The sequence below is a fragment of the Hevea brasiliensis genome, chromosome 18 (assembly GCF_030052815.1).
Source record: "Hevea brasiliensis isolate MT/VB/25A 57/8 chromosome 18, ASM3005281v1, whole genome shotgun sequence".
In the NCBI taxonomy this organism is placed as follows: domain Eukaryota; kingdom Viridiplantae; phylum Streptophyta; class Magnoliopsida; order Malpighiales; family Euphorbiaceae; genus Hevea; species Hevea brasiliensis.
Window position 1 is genome coordinate 7,117,305 of NC_079510.1, and position 21,615 is coordinate 7,138,919.

Consider the following 21,615-nt stretch of genomic DNA (forward strand, 5'->3'; position numbering starts at 1 on the left):
AATGTAAATTAATAAATCGGTCAATTCATATGTGATTAAATTGTATATCATGTAAATTAATGAAGATTGAAAATTTTTATATATGAGTTGAGCATGAATGGGAATGTATGGAAATGGATATGAATGAAGTTGTATAGATTTGAATACGGAATTGAAATATATAGATGATGCATGAAATGATGAGATTTTTATTTTAAAATATTATTGAAATTTTCAAACAGGTGAATAGTGAAGCACGTCAAACGTTAATAAAATAGGGAAAACTCCGTTAGTTTCTCCGTCGAAAAATAATTGATATTAAAAGATAATAACTTGAAAATGATTAAAGGAATAAAGTAAGATAAGATAGGGTGCTCTGGCACTGAGTGTGACATGCCTTGCTCGACTACACTGTAGTCGGGTGAGGGGTGTTACACACTTATTTGATGATAGGGACAGCTTGCACACAGTTTTTTATATCGTTCCCAATACTCATACAAGCCCTCTCCATTGTACTGCTGGATGCTACAAATTTCTTTTCTTATGTTGGCAGCACAGGAAGTAGGAAAATACTTCTCCAAAAATATTTGCTTCATACCATTCCATGAGTTAACAGATCCGGAAGGAAGGTAATATAACCAATCCTTAGCTGTGCCTTCTAGTGAGAAGGGAAAAGCTTGAAGCTTGATTTGATCCTCTGAAACTCCTTGAGGTTTCATGCTGGAACACACAACATGAAATTCTTTTAAATGCTTATGTGGATCCTCACCTGCAATACCATGAAACTTAGGCAGCAAATGGATTAGTCTAGATTTTAACTCAAAAGTAACATTTAAGGCAGAGTATTAAATACACAAAGGCTGTTGGTTTAGATCAGGAGCAGCCAACTCTTTCAAGGTTCTAGCAGCCATGGTTTCATTTTAGAATTTGAATCCAAATCCCAATCTGAACTTAAATCCCTTGGAGATTGGACTCCTGCAGATGTACTCGGAATCTGCTTAGCCTGCTTAGCCAATTTTCTCAACTGTTTAGCTATTTTTTCTACTTCTGGATCAATGATCAACTCACCAAATTGAGAAGTTCTTGTCATAAACAAAAAGAAATCAAAGTAAAAACAGAAAAATGCCTTAAAACCTTAGAAAACAATCGAATTTGGCCTCAAGAGGGTGGGGCCAAGAAATCCTATGGATTGATTGGTCTTGATCAGAACGTCATTTCCTTCAAAATAGGTATGGGCTACCCTCCAAATTCAACTAAACTTCTTAATGAATAGTAACACCGTAATTTTTTTTTTAAAACCTGAAAACATCAACAACTCACAAACAAAATTAATAACAAAATATCCTAACACCAAAAACACGAATTCCAATAAACTTCAGTCCCCGACAATGGCGCCAAAATTCTTGATGGCTGTCAAATATACCAGAAATTAAATTAACTGAATTTACCAATTAAGAAATTTTTTCTACAGTAAGTGATAAATCCAGGTCGAATCCTAGAGACTGAATTATTAAATTTCGTGCACTTGTCTAATGGAAAAAGAAACAAAGGTTGGGGGGGGGTATAAGAAATTCTCAAATTAAACAAACTTCAGTCCAAGGTAATTCACATTCCAGTGCATTGATTTGATCATAGACAAAAGAAATATAGTTATCTCTTATTGAATACTTAACATAGATTTACCAAACAGCGAGGTAAAATCCTAACTTCTCTATACTCATCAATTTGAGCCCAGCACCCTTGTTGACTCTAATTATTAACTGAATTGGTATTAAGCAATCCTCATTAAATTAATAACTGCTTTAAGAATAGGAAGTAATTAAGCTGAACAATAATTTATGAAGCATAAATCATTTAATTCACTCTATTGTTTCCTTAGGTTATTATCTAAAACTGGGATCATAATTAATAAAACCTAATTACTACTCATGTTTAATCTTACACAATAATTACGGATTATGAAGCTGAACTAGCAATTGACCACATCAAACAATTAACTAATAGGCCTTTTTAGCAAATCATTCAATAGATCAAAGACAATGAAATCAGAAAACAATAGATATTCAAAAAGACATAAATTAAATTAAGAACCTGATCTCATAAATCAAGCAAAAGAACTCGAATCCCTTGAATTGAATTAAAAACTTAGCCACTCATGTTCATGGCTTACAGAAAAATTAAAGAAGAAAATTAAAGAAATTTAGAGTGTGAATAGAGTATGAAAGTCTAATTTTCTCTTTTCGAGAGGCTGCTCAATGGTCCCTTGTGTCGGCTGCTGCCTCTTCTATTTATAATAAATGGTCTAGGGTTAGGTTTTTAGAGTCTCTGTCAAAAACTGCAACTGAAGCAAAATCAGGAAACTGATTATTGACGGATACACGGCCCATGTATCAGTACACGGCCTAGGGCTGTGTAACTTACTGGAGCTTAATGGGTATGTCTTGCATTGGCACAGAAGGTTACACAGGTCTCTAGGATTTACACGGGTCAAGTTACATGGCCCGTGTACTTTGTTTCTTCCTCAGTTCTGTGGATTTCTTCTGGAAGAATGTTACATGGGTCTGTGGTTATGCTTACACAACCCGTGTACTTTGTATCAACAACGCTTCTCAATCTTTCGAACTTTCTAAGTTTCCTTCCACACTTCTATGTTCTGGGACTTCACCAAAACCCTGAAAAATACAGCAAGAGTCAAATTAATGTAAATGCTGAAAATTTCTCCATTTAACACAATTATTTCAACAACTCTCTAAACATATGCCTAATAGATAATTATACTTTAATCAACTGAATTAGGCATAAAGATACCCTAGAAATACTAAATGTGATGGGACTAAAATTAATAAATTATGCACTTATCATAGTGACTAAAATATCTTGGTTACTTTCCTCTACTTGAATTCTCCTCTCCACAAGTAACTCAACACAAATGTATGAATGTGTGGATCCTGGATCCACCAATGCATGTACAAGTATGTCAGACAGAGAGAACATACCCTTGATTACATCTGGAGCCTCCTGTTCCTCCTGAGCCCTCATAGCATATGCCCTTGCTAGTGCCCTGGCCTCTGGCCTCTTAGCTGACTCTGATGCCGGCCTCTATGAAGTTCCAACTACCTCAGATTTACTCGGCCTTTTACCCCTTTGAGCTACAGGGGCAGGTCTGTCTATTTATACTAGAGCAGCTATAGCAGTCCTCCTTGGGCAATCTCTGATCTAGTGCTCAGTAGACCCACACTAGAAGCAACCCCTAGTCACCCGCTAACATTCACTCTTGTGCCACTCATGGCAGTGTGGATAGGCTGAAAAAACTACTGGGGCTAGTCCCCTATACACTATCCCTAGAGAGCTACGCACTAATGGTGTGGATTGGCCTCTCCTCAGTGTGAACTGAGATCTGGGCCTCTGGGACTGGCCCTGACCTGGTGTTTGACTAGAAGCCTGAGCAGGAGGACCTCTAAACTTCTTACCAGGTGTAGAGGATGAATTGGTCTGACTCGGACCTCTTTTATGCTGTCTATCCCTTCTGCTCAGCTTATTAATTCTGACCCTTTCAACTTTCAATGCCGCTTCAACCAACTAAGCAAAGCCAGTGATCCTCAATACGAAAATAAGTTATCATTTAACCCTTCTTCGAATCTTCTGCGCCTTTCAGCCTCTATGGGTACTATTTCCCTTCCATACCGACTCAGTCTCAAAAATTCTCTTTCATACTCTGCCACTGATAGTTGTCTCTGCCTCAGACTGATGAATTCTCTTCTTCTCTCTTCCAGATACACATTGCTGACATACTTCTTTCTAAACTCTGTGAAAAAGAATTCCCATGTGATTGATATGGTTGCACCTCCCTGGATACTGTGTCCTGCCACTGATAAGCATCATCCTAAAGTAGGGACACAGCACCCTCTAGGTTTTGCTCTGGTGTGCAGTGAAGTTGTCTCAGTACCCATTCTGTTTGTCCAGCTAGTTTTTGGCAGTTGGAGGATCATCTTCCTTCTTTCCCAGAAAGTCCACAGCCCCATATTTTCTTAACTTCTTCAAATGGGACTTTTGTGGTGGTGGAGGTGGTTTTAGCTGTGGTTGTGGTATAACCCCAGTCATCTACCTGAAGAATTCATTCATTTGCTGAAATAGGGCCTGTTGAGGCTGTGCAGGTGCCTCTTGTATCGGTGGAGCAGGTTCTCCCCTACCTCCAACTTCAGCCGTGGGTGGAGCATGACTCTCCACCTCTTCCTCAATGGCTCTCTGCGATATCGGGTCCATATACTAACCAAAATAACCAAAAACAAATAGATCTGCATTAGTGTCATCTCAACACTTACAAATACAATCCATAATATGGACTCTATCTAAACCCAGAAACGCCTAAACCGTGCTCTGATACCACTAAATGTGACGCTCCTTACCCGTCTACAGTGTAGCCAGGCAAGGCATGTCACACTTAGTGCGGAAGCGTCTTAACTTATCTTCTTACGTTCTTAATTATCACATTTTAGTTTATTAAATTGGGATCTAATTATTTTATCAGAGAAACTGACAGAGTTTTTCCTAATTTATTAATAATTTTTTACGATTTCTCACCTGATAAAAAGCTTAATACTATAATCTCAAAGGCATGAATTTTTCATAATCTCAACAATTTTTATCATTTATTCCAAATTCACAATTTTCATTCATACATAACAAATAAAATTAGTACTCATTCATAAATGAAATACTGAATTTCATTAACTTACATAATTACAAATAATTACATAAGTCCTTAGTTTACACAACAAAATAAATATCTACCAAGGAGTGATGGACCCTTTAGGGTGGAGGAAAAGATCAATGATAATGCTTACAAGATTGACCTCCAAGGTAAGTATGGTGCCATTAGTGATACTTTTAATGTTTCTGATCTATCTCCTTGCATTGGTGCAGATTTAAATTCAAAGTCCAATTCCTTTCAAGAAGGAGGGGATGATGAAGACATCATGGAGGACTTACTTGATGCACCTATGTTTAAGGGGGCTATCACAAAATCCCGGGCCAAGGCATTGCAAGCACTAGTGATGGAACACCATTCAGCCAAGGACTCATCAAGTCCTAAAGGATGCGCCACTTGCCTAATGACATTACACATACGAGAAGAAGAAGGAACAAGCATGGCCAAATGCTTGGGAGACCCATTGGAGCATGGCTTAGGTAGCATGCCACATGGCGAATGATCTGGCAATCAAAGAGGATGTGGCAGCTTGTGTAGAAGCTGACATGGCATGTGGGACCTCTTCTTCTACAAGTCTACTAACCATTAGAAGATGCAGCTTTGCCTAATATGCAAGAGCTACTGGTGTTGGTTATTGTCCACTTCTTTTAAACTTTTGGTAAAAGCTAATTAACTAAATCATACTACAAGACAAAGAACATTTTTTAGAGATTGTGATCTGATTTGGAAGGCTTCTTTTGCAATTTTGGTAAAAGCTAATTAACCAAATCAGACTACAAGACAAAGAACATATTTAGGAGATTGTAATCTGATTTGGGAGGGCTTCTTTTTATGGTATTATAATTTAAACATTTATAGAAAGACTAAGGAAATTATCCAAGCCAAGCATGGTTCATTGGGTAATAGCCATGCTTGGCAGAAACTCACCTCTAAAAGGGGAGTCTCTCTCATATTGCTGGAGATTTTTTTTGAGATTGTAATTTTTCTTCCTCCATTGTAGAGGAGAGTCAAGCTCTCAAACTGAAACTCTTGTGAGGTTATGTTCTTTGCTAAGTTCCACCTAGAACTTAGATTTATTACAAGTTGTCACTTATACTATCTTAGTCTTATACTTGAGAAACTCTAGCACAGGTTGCTATTGTGTTTCAAGTGCCATTGACATCTTGTATTTTCTGTTTTTCAAGGTTAATGAAAGTCCTCTTTGTTCTAAAGTGCTGTCTATCTTGTTAGAAGTTGAGTTGTTTGTGTATGTGCTGGTGTGTTTGTGCTTAGGTGAAGGATGATCCATCTTGCATTGCTGAATGAATTGTGCTCTCCTTTATAGCATTCAGCCAAGGCTTGCATCATTCTGATCAAGCCCTTAGGCCAACGTTTATTTCTTAAACATTGAGGCAAGCTATGACTTCTGTCCTCCATGTCGTTAGCTTGAGAGGGGTATTCGGATAATAACCTGATAATTCTTCATCTAGTTTTGATTCATTACTAGTTTAACTTATTCTTTTGTATATTTGTCCTGAACCTGATAATAACAACAAACAAATTACTATTCATCTTTGAATCCTAAACCTTTACAATGAAGCTTGAAGAAAGTATTACTGAGTATAGGAACAATTGTAAATGGTTGGATAAACACCACTGAGAACTAAGAAACTCGTTGATGTAAAAGGTTCGACTATTGCACTTGAAAAGAGTTGATTAGTGGAGAGAAACTCTCAAAAGTATACTTTAAGGAATTAATAGATGTAGACAATAAGTACCGAACCACTATAAATTTTTTTGTTTGCTTCTCTCATTCCTATTCCTTCTAATTTCAGCAATTTTAGTTGATTATTAAGATATATATGTAATGTTCGTTTGATTGTTAGGAAGTTTCTATATGCTAGTTTAGTTCTTTAAAGTGTTTTGATTAAAACACTATCATATAGGTTCTATTTATTTAATAGAAAATATTTTTTAAATATTTTTTATATTTTTTAATATTTAGAGCACCCAAAAAAATTGCTCAATGAAAAATATTTTCCTAATTAAAAGAGTAAATCATTTTCTATTTTTTAAATTTCATTTTCACAAATAAAATGATGTGTTAATTTTAAATTGACATAAAAATAACATATTCTTAAAGTGGTGCTGCACTTTTTTTTTTAAAGTCTTATATTTTTATGCCACTTAAACATACACATTAAAATAAATATTTAATCTAAATTTTTCAAAGAGCTTCAAATAAAAGTTGAAATAAAAAATCTAGTATTATTTAATTCACTCCTCTTAAATGCTTTATTTAGAACAATAGACGCCAACACACAAATTAGATTAGTAATATGTTGTTTGTTTGCATGTGCGATTAATATTATTAATAATTCTATGCTTCATGAATTTTTTTAATTGGTTGCTTGAGCCACATAACATTATATATATATATATATATATATATATATATATATATATATATATATATATATATATATATAATTCGTAAGCCCTTTTGAGAATTTGAGTTGTTGGTTATAAGAACCAATGGTACCAATGGTTGAGGCTGTAAATGCATATCAATACGTCCTATTATAGGGAATGTACTTATTAAAAGAAATTAAATCATGGACATATTTTATAGGAATCAATCTGTTCCCAGCTCTTCTACCTCTGGAATAGGGGAAAAGATAAATAAATAGTGAAGAATAAATTATTGAAAATTTTGAAAAGTTAATAGATAATTAGAAACTTTCTGAAGTCTAGAAAGATCAGATCTATAAGTAAAGTAAGTTTAACTTCTTTAATAAGACAGACTATAGTATCAAAACTGAAGAAAGAGACATTAACATTACAAAGCTCTTCGAAACTATAAAGCTTTTAACTTAGTCTTCTTTGACCAAGCATAAAACCAAAGGATACAATTATGTTCACATAGGATTAGTTCGAGTAGGTATAAAGCCTTTAACTAAAGAAGGTTTGAACACTTCAATTTTAACTATCCTGAAAGATGCATAGCTTTATGATTTTCAAGATTCTTTACTTAGTTCTGTTGAGTCTAGTTTATGCGCTGATCCAATTTCTTTTGAGTGCTATCCAAATTTAACTATATCTCAAAATAATAAAAATTTTCTTGATAGTCTTGTTTTGCAGATAAAAGCACATAACTACAAAATGCTTCCTAGATCTATCCCTATCACTTTAATTTTAAAAGTTTTCTACAAAGCCAAGATAACTACTTTTGCTTCTAAAGCTCTTATTCATAGTCAGAAAGGAGAAACCCTCCTCCTCCAAACTGACCTTACTAAAGCAAATACTATCATTTCCAGCTCTATTAAATGGAATGCAGTATCTTTTCTAAGAAAATCCACAAGCTTAAGGCCTTCTTATGATGTTGCCTCATCTTCTAAAACCATTGAACTCAGAAGGGTTTCAAACCTACCCTCTGTAATAAACTTATCTATTACCCAAACACCTTCTGTTGTTAACTTCCAAACCACTCTATACCATTTCCAAAAACTTCATTGCAAAGAGCTAACTATACTATTACAATGCTAAACTTGTTTATTCCACCCCTGAAGAATAGCCCAAACCTAAATCTTCAACTTTTTCTCTGTGACTAAGAATATAGATATTGAAACAAATGTTCTTCAAAAAGAATTTCAAGCTGACTAAACATATCTTCAAAAGGATTTTTATGCTCCCTATAATCATGAGAAAAAACTCTAGTTTTTTAAACATTTCTTGGATCAAAGACAAGAGATCCAAGAAAAAATTTTTACATTCATACAAGAGCATCAAACACATTTATTTTTTTTACTAGTTTGAGATTTATGCTTTTGAAAATAATATACTTTTGCAAGATCCTTAAACCTAATCTCTAAAATGCCTTTTTGGCAAACCTCAAAAAATAAATGGATTCAGTCTATTCATCCACCCCTCAGAGAGCTCCAGTTTAAACACCACAAAGCCACACTCATAGCTTCACCTTTTAAAGTCAAAAGTGAAAAAGATACAAACAGAGATCTTGAGAATATCATTCCACAAAACAACAGGACCAATAATCATCTTCATACTATTGGAAACCAGTTAAATGATATTTAAAAACAAGTCCAACACCCCACTGTGATTACTTCATCTGAAGGATCAAAGTTTTAAAGTATCAAGGACTTCTCTACCTCAGTTTCAGTAGAAAAACAAAAAGAGTTCCTTCAAGCAATTCAGGATTGCCTAAATTAGCTTGGTTCCTTAACTTTAACCAAGTCCAATGTTGTTATTCCAAATACCCCTAAAGCCTCTATCAATTTTATGAAACAATCTTCTGACAAAGAAAACACTTTCCAAGAAGATTCTTTCCTAGAAATCAACAAAGTCCACTGGCAAAACTCTCAATAGCTTTGTTATCTAAGAGCTACTACCTCGGATATCAACATTGAAGAAAAACCAAGTGCCCTTTCTCAAAGCTATTATAATGCTTCCTCTGTCTATGAATGGAACATAGATAGAATGTTTGAGTATAATATTCTCAACATCTTCCAGCAAATAACTATGGCAGTGAATGCCTATCAAACCCAGACAGATATCTCTGACCAAGCTATTGTAGAACTCAGGACAACTTAAGGGATGGTGGGATTATTATCTCACTCCCCAATAAAAGCTCTAGATTTTAAAGTCAGTAGAACTTGATGAAGATTAAGAATCGATCCTTGATGAGAATGGTAGACCAATCTAGAATGTTGTTGCTATCCTCATCCTTACACTTACTCTTTATTTTGTTGGAGATCCATCACATCTTAAAGAAAAGAATACTAAACTTCTTTCTAATCTCAGGTGTAAGAAGCTTAATGATTTTAAATGGTATAAAGATACCTTCCTTAAAAGGGTTATGCTTCGTGAGGACTCCAATCAACCTTTTTGGAAAGAGAAGTTTCTTACCTGTCTCCCTCCACTTCTTAGAAAAAAAGGTTCGGAATAAAATTAAAGAACACTACAATTAGCAAATTCCCTATGACTAGTTGACTTATGGTGAGCTCATCAGTTATACCCAGAAAGAAAGGCCTAAAGATTTTTTAAGATCTCAAACTTCAAAAGCAGTTGAAATGGGAAATGCACAAGACCAAGAAAGAACTTGGATCCTTTTGCCAATAATTTGATATTTCTTATCAAAAGCCATCCTCCTCAAACACCAAACCTTGCCAAGATTGCCAAACCAAAAGATACCGAAAGCATAAAAAATATTATTCCAAAGATAAACCTTTCCACCAACCAAAAAAGCCTTATAAAAAGAAGTCTACACCAAAAATCCTTCCCAAAGCCACAAGAATCCACTCCCAAAAAAGATGTTACTTGTTACAAATGTGGCAAAATAAGTCTCATTGTAAAGTATTGCAAGCTTAACACTTGAAGAAAAAGCCTTGTGCAAAGTTGAAGCTCTTTTACTTGAATCCTCAGACTCTAGAGATACTATCTCAGTTTCTTCTGAGGATAACCAAGCCCTTCAACTTGATGAAGTTCTTTCTGATTCTTCTTCTACTGAAGAACCAGGGAAGCAACTAAACATGCTTACTAAGGATCCAAAGTTTTTCCTTAAAGTAATCAACCATATTCAATATCCTCAAGTTCAAAAGGATTATCTCATAAAGCTTTAAGAATCTTTTGAAACTGCATCTTCTACTACTATTCCATCTAAATCCAACAACACCTATGACCTCACAACCATTCTCCAAAAAGCCAAAACAAGAGAGACCAAACAACCAAACTGTACTATCCAGGAACTCCATATCAAAATCAAAACCATAAAAACTGACCTCAAAAAACTCCAAGATAAGCCAAAGGAAGATTTTACCATTATCCAACTTCTTCTTAAAAAATTCTCTGAAGAAGAAGTAGATGAATCTAAGCCTGAAACTGAAACACCTCAAATAGCCAACCTTGAAGATGTTCCTGAAAATTTTCTCTCTATTTTAAAATAAGTCACTTCTCAAAAGTATTTGATCAAAATCACTTTAAAAATTTCTAATGATTTTAGACTGGATACTATTGCTTTCTTTAATACAGGTGCTAACCTCAATTTTATCAAGGAAGGAATAATTCCAAAAAAGTTTCAAGAATCCACAAAGGAAAAACTCAAAGCTACAAATAATTCTTATCTTAGAACTGATTCTAAGACTAGTGCATATATTTCAAACAATGGTTTGCATACTAAAACTTCATTTTTGCTTACGCATAACATTCATCATACTGTCATACTTGGCACTCCAATGATAAATCTCATCACTCCATATACTGTGAATTATGATCATATTTCTGCAAAGCTTAAAGAATTGTTTTCCCCTTTATTGAAAAACCCCAGACCCATAGTTTAAACATCATTAAAGTATGTTTTGTTTATGAAAATTAACTAAACTATATGATTCTATCAAAAGAAAGAAACTTTGAGATTTAAAGAAAGATTTTTCTCTTCATAGGATAAAACACCAGCTTTAAAACCTTGTTTTATAAAAATGAATTTCTTTTCTCCAAAGACAAATTGAAAATACTATTTATTATGATCTTCCAAATGCTTTTTGGGAAAGAAAACAACATGTTATCGATCTCCTACATGAAAATGATTTTCATGAATCCCAAATTCCAACCAAAGCTTGCCCCATTCAAATGAATAAATGTAACACCCCTATATGCATAGCCTGGTATATTACACTGTTCCGGTGATCGGTGTCGGTCCAGACAATTAAGTAGATTAGAACTATGTTTAAGACACCTAGAAAAGCCTTGAACGAAAATAAATAGTGATGACTAGAAGGTTAAGTATAAATAAGAAAAACAAAGCATAAAAGATTAAATGAGCCGGGGGTCACAACGATTGGTGACCTTACCGGAAAGTGACTGCGAGGTCAGTTCTAACCCTAATTTTGAACGGAAAATTGTGACACTGCGGTCCTAAGGTCAAATAATTAGGTCAGGACTACAGAAGGAATACCGGATAATTTGCAAATCGGATCAAACAGGCGAGGGGCAAATTGGTCAATTCACCCCTAGAGGTGACTCCTGACCTAACCGTCCAATAAAATCAAAGAAATGAAAATTTAGGAAAATAGAATTAAATTAAAGAAGAATGGAAAAATAGAGGACATAGAAAAAGAAAAGAAAAATTGAATTGATTACATCATCAACATTACATATGCATGATGCAATAAAGGAAAATTTTAATTAATTAAATTTGACTAAGTCAAAAAGCCAAATAAATACATTAAAAACAAAAGAAAAAAAAATAAAAACACCATTCTTCTTCTTGGCTGGCACCCCAATTCTCTCTCTCTCTCCATAGTCTTCCTCCATTAATAAGTTATTCAAGCTTGAATAACTTGATTTTACCCCCATAAATTTCAACCCTAAACCCTCAAAAGCTTCTAATTCATCATAGACAGGAAGATCAAAGAACAAAGAGAAAGGAGAAAGTGAAGGATTTGGGTGATTGAATTTCACAAGAAAGGTTAGTAATCTAAACTTATAAATTCTAGTTAAATTCTTCTATTTTAGTTAAATTAATTTAGAATTTAACATAAATTCAAACAAAACAATCATGGGGGACTAAGTGTGAATTTTGGCTAGCCAATAGTGAGGGTAGAAATTGCATGATTTTGATGAAATCAAGAGAGTAATTAAGTTTAATTAAGTATGTAAACAATGCCTATACACTTTAATTTCATTAATTGAATGAATTACATAATTAGGGTTCTTGAGATCTTGAAATTTAGGGGAAAAATTAGAGGAAATGGTCAATTGATGCAATTGACCCTAATTAAGGTTGGAAATGGTCAATTGTGACTAATTGTGATGTGTTTGAATGAGTAGAAATGAAATGCAATTCGGATTAGTGAAGGGTCCCAATCTGGCAGGTTGACCTAGGTCTGTTTCAAGGACTAAAACTATAATTCTGCCAACCTAATTGGTGTGAGACCAATTGGATATGAAAGTAAACACATAATAACATAATTTTCATGCAGTAACCATGCTTAGAAAATGACATTAAGATAGTGAAAAATTAGGTCAAATCCGAGTAATGTGCACTGCTACTGTACCAAAATGACCAAATGAACTTGTTCATTTGGCCATAACTTGGTGTAGGAAGGTCCGAATGACCTGAATTTTACACCGATAGAAAGCTGAGACATAGCACTACAACTTTGATGAAAAATAAAAACCCAAATTCTAACCATAAACTATCCAAAAAGGGAGCTGCAATCAGCACACTAAAACTGCCAGAACCAAGAAAGTGTCCAGAATTCTGGGTTTGAACTAATCCGGCCAGCCTTAAAAAAATGACCATATCTTAGGCTACAAAACTCCAAATGGAGTGATTCAAAAATGAAATTAAATATAAGACAATAAAGAACAACTTTGATGAAGGACACTTAACCAAATTCCCACAGTAACTAGATCAATGAAACAGTGTAAAACAGGGGACCAAAATTGAAAATTCTCTTAGGAGACTTAGAATTTTAAATGGCAACCAAGGCCAACAACTTAGGCACTCAAAATGTGGTATGTAGGTGTAATTGGAATTCACCTATCTATTAAGCATGAGAAAGTTAACATTTTGACTTGAATAGTGCCATAAATAGTAACCCCGAAATGCAAATTTCAAATAACGTTAATTTAAGCATATTAGGGCTAAAATTTAGTAGACATGAATTTATTTATTGGATTTATTATAAGTTATGATATTGAAACACTGTAAATTGTGTGTTTCAGTTGAAAAGGCTACTGAAAAAGGAAAGAAAACATCGAGTCAAGGCCAAGAGGCGACTCGTACGAGGTTTGTGCGCAACACATGATCTCTTTTTAAATTTTCTTTTGCAAATTGTGTTGAATGAATTATGAAAAATTAAATTGTGACTTTATTTGTAATGAAAAATGTTATTGATAAGAAAAATGTGTTATTGACCCAAAATATTGAGAAAATAAATTATATGCGAATAGTTGGCATTTGAATGTTAAGAAAATTGTTAAAATAGTTTGAAACCACAGTGTCATGACCAAATGTCTGAATGCCTCACTAGCTTGACAATTGAGAAATTAATTTCGTATTCCCTCTCTGACTGAAGTATTGAGATGTGTGCCAGTAAAGAAAAAAATTTGAATGGGTACCCATAGATTTGAGCTAGCTAGCCTTGGTATTCCTCATACGCCTTTGGCTATTGAGATGAAAAATATATTGATGGCATGATATAACTGTGTGAGTTTATAAAAATTGTTTTGTAACTTCAGAAGTGAAAAATTTCTTTGACCCAAAATTTTAAATTGTGTTTTGTATCTGTTTATTAATTTTAGTACCGCATTTGGATCAATTGTGATTTAATATATGCATAAATTAGTATTTTTGTTATGTTGTGCACCACTGAGTAATTATACTCAGCGATGACTTTTTATTGCTGTCGCAAATAGAGAGACTAGTAAAGCAGCCGAGAGAGACTAGTAAAGCAGCCGAGTGAGCTGCTAAGGATCACAGTACTACCTTTGGATTTTTATCGGGTATTAATTTATACCCCTTTTTGTACATATTTAATTTAATGTATATGACTGTATGTACATTTTGTAATTTGTCTTGAGTAGTTGTATAGTAACTTGTAATAATATTAGTTTGGATTTTCTATTTGTAAATTAAGACCAGTGAATGTAAAAAAAATTTTCCTTAATGCAATGTGTATGAAATTATTTAATGTTATTTTTGAAAATATTTGAGCTGAGAATTGTGAACTGTGAAATTTTGAATGTAATTGTGGAAGTTAAGTAAATTGTATTAATTTGAGTGCGTTGGAGGTTGGATTTGATGATGTGAATTATTGGAAGTGTTTTTCTACTGGTTAAATTTTTTGTTTTTCTCAATTATAGACGGCATGCTGCCGAAATTTCTACAAAATTTGCAGAAAAATAAAAATGATCAAAAATTTTACCTAACTTTGAAACTTCACTTAAATGTTTTTAATACCTGTTAAAAATGCTCGCCAGCTTCAAAAAGAGATAAAATTGTTTTAAAATCTCTTGTAGTATATTTAATGGGTTATCAGTAGGCAAAGTTTGGTAATTCATTAACTATACTACGGGATCATGTTATGCCTTACAGAGGGGTAAGGTGTGACAATAAAGATCTTGAACTGCGTTGCCGAAAAGAAATTGATGATTTAAAAGCTAAAGGTTTAATTTCTCCTTCTAAGTCCTCCTGGAGTTGTGCTGCTTTTTATGTAAATAAATCTTCTGAAATTGAGAGAGGCATCCCTAGACTTGTTATAAACTATAGCCTCTTAACTAAGCTTTAAAGTGGATCAGATATCTAATCCCGAATAAGAAAGATCTTTTACAAAAACTTTTTACTGCTAACATTTTTTCAAAGTTTGACATGAAGTCTGGATTTTGGCAAATTCAGATAGCCCCCAAAGACTATTATAAAACTACTTTCATTGTTCCTTTTGGCCAATTTGAATGAAATGTCATGCTTTTTGGTTTACAGAACGCACCATCTGAATTTCAAAGAATCATGAATGACATTTTCAATCCATACTTTGCATTTTGCATAGTTTACATTGATGATGTTTTGATCTTTTCATCTTCCATTGAATAGCATTTCAAGCATTTGAAAACTTTTTTGTTTGTTGCCAAAAAGAATGGTTTGGTTGTCTCTAAGTGTAAGATGAGTTCTTTTCATACTAGAATTAGATTCTTAGGACATTATATCTCAAACGGCATAATTTCACCAATAGAAAGATCCTTTGCTTTTGTTAACAAGTTTCCTGACAAAATCTTAGAGAAAGCACAATTACAAAGATTTTTAGGTTTTTTAAACTATGTTTTAGATTTCTATCCAAATCTTAACAGATTACTACAACCTCTTCATGAAAAATTAAAGAAAAAACCCAAAGCCTTTGACATAAGAACAAACTCTTGTGTTTTAAAAAATTAAAGCCCAAATTAAAGAAATCCCTTGCTTACACCTGGTCGACCCTAGTGCTTTTAAGATTGTTGAAACTGATGCCTCCAAGTTGGGATATGGAGGAATTTTAAAGCAAAAGAAGAATAATAGAGAATGTATAGTCCAATATTTTTCTGGACATTGGGATAATACCCAAAAGAATTACTCTACCATCAAAAAGGAGATTTGGTCTATAGTTATTTTTATTCAAAAGTTTCAAAGTGATTTACTTAATCAAAAATTCTTTTTGAGAATAGATTGTAAATTTACAAAAGAAATTTTGAAAAATAATGTTCAAAATGTTACTTCAAAACATATTTTTGCTAGATGGCAAGCTATTTTAAGTATTTTTTATTTTGATATTGAATATATTATAGGAGATATGAATTTTGTCCCTGACTTCTTAACTTGTGAATTTTTACTGACTCCTCACCATGATCCCTAGAAAGCCTCCAGGAGATCCACCAAAAGAATCAAAAAGCCTTATTAGCACCTGTGGAAGAATGGTTTCTCAAATAGTCTAAGGATCATCAAAAGCAAATTGCATCCAGCTCAACTTTTCTTGCGTAGAAATCACATGCAAGTTCTCTTCTTACCCAAGTCAAAACAAAAGATATATATATATATATATATATATATATATATATATATATATATATATATATATATATATATATATATAAGCATTGGTGCTAATGTATTGCACACAAATAATATAAATAAATTTCAAAATCACAATTAAAGAATGTGAAAAAAGGGGGAAAAAAATTAAAAGACACTTAACATTATGTGCATTTCCATGTAGAAATTATTATTTCTTTATATATATATATATATATATATATAAAAGCATTGGTGCTAATGTATTGCACACAAATAATATAAATAAATTTCAAAATCACAATTAAAGAATGTGAAAAAAGGGGAAAAAAAATTAAAAGACACCTAACATTATGTGCATTTCCATGTAGAAATTATTATTTCTTTTTGTCCCACTGTAATAGATAATTTAAAAAAAATTATCTCACTTTATTTATTATATTATTTTTTTCTAACTTTATTCTTATTATTATTATTATTATTATTATTTCCAATATATTTATCTTTTCTTAATACCTTTCCACATTTTAATAATACTAAAAGGGTACTTTAATCAATTATTAATTTTTTTTTATAAAAATAATGTCATCCAATTATTTCCTTAATTTTTATGAAAAACCTTCAAAAATTTAAAATGAAACAGAATGAGTATATATATATAAGTTTATAAAAAATTGTATTAATATGATCTAAAAAAATTTAAGTCAATCTAATAAGCTAACATTCCAAATGATCCAAAAAAAAAAATTTACTGAAAATTATTAATTTTATGAATTTTTAATTTTGTTTAATATTAAATTATTTTTAACATAAAAAATTATAGAATTTGCAAAATTTTGTAATTTTGATAGACTTTAAAAAGCATATAAGGCTCCATTTAAATTTATAGATGGGAGAGTAAAATGTGTTTGGTTAATTAAATATTTAAAGTTTGATAAAAAGCTTAAATGTGATGCTTTTTAAGAAAAGCTAATATCAGTTTTAATATTATTTTATTAATAATTGATTATATTTATCATTTTACCAATATAAAATCCTTTTAATTTTTTTCATTATTCTATAAAGATTGAGGATAGATTATTATTAAAATAAGGTACTTAATACCTCATAAAATAAAATTTTGAATGTTACATATTTCCTTTGTTTAAGCCTAAGATGTTCGCCAACAATCCTTTGAATCTCCCATGACTTCATAAACACCATGACTTCATCTCCCACCTCAAATTCTTTGAATCTTCTATGTCTATCTGCAGCTTCTTTGTACTTTGCATTAGCTTTCTCAAGGTATTTCTTCACATCCTCTTGAACCGATTGCAGTTGTTCAGCAAGATATCTAGCAACTACACTTAAACTAGGAACCTTTTGAACTTGTCAACAATGATAAAAACCGAATCCATACCTTATTGAGTTCTTAGTAAACCCAACATGAAGTCCATCGATAAGTCCTTCCATATTTCATTTGGCACGGGCAAAGGCATGTAAAGGCTTTTATTTGGTTTTTGTCCTTTGCATATTTGACACACATAACATTTAGAAACAATGTGAGTCACATCCCCCCTCAATTTAGGCCAACGGTATCTACTTTTCATAGCTTCTATGGTCTTATCCCTTCCAAGATGTCCTGCTAAGCCACCTCCATGTAAATCCCTAATGACTTTCTCATGAATAGATGTACGAGGAAGACAAAGTTGTTCACCTTTCATGAGATAGCCATCATACAAAAAATAATCATCATGGGACTAGTTTGGCATACATTTCCCTCATACTTCTTTGGTGTTTGTAATTGCAGCACTACACAAGGACTTATGCTAGATTGGACGTGTTCCTTTTGCAATAGCTCCTCTACCTTCTCCCTTAAGATCTCACTTTATTTAAGACTCAATCTGTAATGAGATAGATTTAGTAAGCTTGCACCAGGCACCAAATCAATATGGTATTGTATATCCTTTATGGGTGGCAACTCATTGGGTAATTCATAAGGAACTACACTGTAACGCCCTAGACTTCTGTGCTCTGAACAGTACCATATTCCGTCAGTGAATAGTACTATTCAAAGCCAGTCTAAGGACAAAGAATAAAATGAAAATAAAATGAAATAGACAATATAAAATTAAAGGAACCATCGGGTCAGAGATTTAATCGTATTACCGAAAAAGTGTGACTATAATCCGATAAGGGACATTTTGGTCATTTGACACCTAGAATTGACTTTTGACCTAAATGTCCATTAAAATGAGTGATAATAAAATTTTAAAAATCTATTAAAAATATGAAGTATTTATGGAATTAAATAAGAGGACATAGAGGGAATTTTTGGAAATGTTAAAAAATTTAATTATTATAATTAATAATTAAATTTTATTTTTGGATATATATCAACATAAGAGACAAAACTAATTAAAACAACTAATCTTCTTCCTCTTGAAAGTCCATTGATTGAACCACCATGGAAGACTACTTCTTCCATTTTTCAAGCTTTCAAGCTTGAATCCTCTCCCTTTCCCACCATAAAACCCCTAAATCCCTTCATTGAAAATTTATTTTACACCTTGGAGAAGTGATTGGCTGCCAAGAAAAGCTAGGAAATTGAAGTTTTGGGAAAGCTTGGAATTAGTCACAAGAGGTTAGTACATATTCTTGCTTTCCCCTTCTTTGATCTTTGAATTTGAGTTGAAATGAGTTAATATTGCATGAAAATGAAAGAAAATAATGAGTATAAGGGGAGATGAATTTTTGGCAGCCATGAGAGGAGTTGGGATTTGATGAATTTTGATTGAATTAATTTGTCTATGGGTGTTGTTGATAACCATATATGATAGATATGTTAATTTGGTATGAGTTTGGTATGAGTTTGCATGAAAGATGAATATGGAACTTAGGGTTTTGACCTCAATTTGGGAATTTTGTGTTGTGGCTTGAAATTGATGCTTTTGAGGTTGATTGTTGACTATTTAAAGTGCCATGAATACAATTGAAGTTTGGGACCTTGGTGAAATTGAGAAATTGGGAGTATTGTTTTTATACAGGAAATTCTGGACCTTAAGTCCATTGTACTTTTATGGCCATAAGTATAGCTATATTGCTCCAATTAGTGTGAGGTCAATTGAAAATGAAACCTAGGACAATTTGCCAAATTTTTCATGGAGAAACCCTGCTCAAAAACTGAACCTAACTTGGTCAAAATTTGGCTTGAATCTGGATAACCACATGCTGGACCTAAAAAAATGACCATATGAACAGTAAATGTTCAAATGGCTATAACTTACTCTAGGAAGGTCAGAATGACCTAATTCTTGAACCATCGAAAAGGTTAGACATAGGAGCACATTTTCATGAAGAACACAGAATGAAGTTCTGACTCTAACCCAACCAAATTGCAAGAACAAGTCAGGTCAATAATTCTGACCAGAACCAAAACTGCCCTGAAATTCTAGGTTTACTCCTACCCGATCAGTTTTGGCAAAAATGCCATAATTTGGTCCATAAAATTGCAAATGCAGTGAAACGAAAGCTAAATTCTCCAAAATACCTAGAACTACAATTTTGGTATTTTGACCAAAACCCAGAACTTAATAGAACTTGGTCAATTTGCTAGAAAAAGTCAGCCACCCAAATCCTAAAATTGAACTAAATAGCCACTTGACCCTAGAATAGTCTTCATATCATATCTCCCATTAGGAAGCTTCAATTGGAATGAGCCAAATTGTTCTGGAAACCTAAGAAATAGGACTCCAACTTTGATTTAGGAACTTCCTCCAAATTTTGAGTGTAAGGACCTTAAAATGGGAACCAAAGGCACTGACCTGAACCTGAAATCCTGAAGGCACAGGGTTCATGAGTCCAGGTCAATAAATTAGCTTTAACTCAACCTACATGACCTAAAAAATTGTGATTCTTAAACCTGAGTGACCCTAAGACATAGAATAACAACTCACATGAAGGACATTAGGCCTAAAAATGACTGTAGCATGCCCAAATGACTAGATAAAATTTGATTCCAGAATCTGCCTGGTTCTGGAACCAGAAAGAAGCAATGAACCAGTTTTGGTTATTTGACCATAACTTGAGTTCTAAAACTCCAAATGACATGATTCAAAAAGAAAAACCAAGATAAGACATAGAAGAACAACTTCCATGAAGGAAGTGTGGCCAAACAATGACCACATATTGACCAATTTGCTAAGTGAAGTTAAGACGCTAAATCTGGACCTTGATAAAGGTTCATAAAATGACTTGTCATATGATATGGAATTAACTAAAGTGATTTGCTAAACATAAAAGTGACATGAATATGTATGTGGGACTTATGTTTCCCATCACAAGTGACATAGAAATACTATAAAACATAAATAATACATGACATGAAATATTGAAACAATAAGTACTTAATAATACTACCTTGCCCAAAGTATACCTAGACTTATGTATATAGCATAGATCGATTGATATACCAATTAGGGACTATAGAATGCAGTATTGTCCACAGGAATGATCATTGACAGACAACAAATGTCTGATATGATTGTTCTTCAGGCTTTATGCCTGCCCATTGGCAATTGTACCTAATTTGATTTCTAGCTTCATGCCTGCCCGCTGGCCTTATGCCTAACATGACCGATGTATACATGATAGACATACGGATATCTAACTAGTATACTCCCGTGTATCCAATCTTTATAGTTTGTTATAGGTTACTTGAGCACAGATAAGAGTAATAAGCATTAAAAATTAAATAATTATATAAAGATATCACTGATATGAATTTAATAAGACTGAATATGAAATAAGTGAACAAAAAAGATTTTGATTAAATTAATTGCTTCCAAAATTCAATAAACATGTAAATGACTCAAAATTCATGAGAATGTACATAGAATAATTATTTTCAATTAATTTGTTATTTTTACTTCAATTTATGCACCACTAAGTAATTCGCTTAGTGCTTTGATTTTATCATGCATAGGTACAGGAGATCATTAGCAGCAGTAGCAACAGTATCATATAAGGATTCTATTAGATTTACTTTAATGTGGGTGTCACCTCAAATGTTTATTTTTCATAGGGCTCATAGGCATGTTCAAATTTTACTTTTTGATCATTGTAAATAAGTAAATGATATAAATTATTTTAAAATTATAAATAAATTATAAATTATTGTATATGAATTTTAAGGTGAATTCAATAACCTCAAAGCTACGCCAATGACAAAAGTGCGGTGACGATTTTTCTATTTGGGTACAAGTGAAAAGGACGTCTTCACAAACGATTTTCATGCATCGTCAAAAGGTCACAGCCGCCACATTAGACAATTACATTGCTTTTGGTTTCTTCCACTAGTGTTTATCACGCCATTGAAAGTGTGATTTGACATAAGTATACATAAAGTGTAATT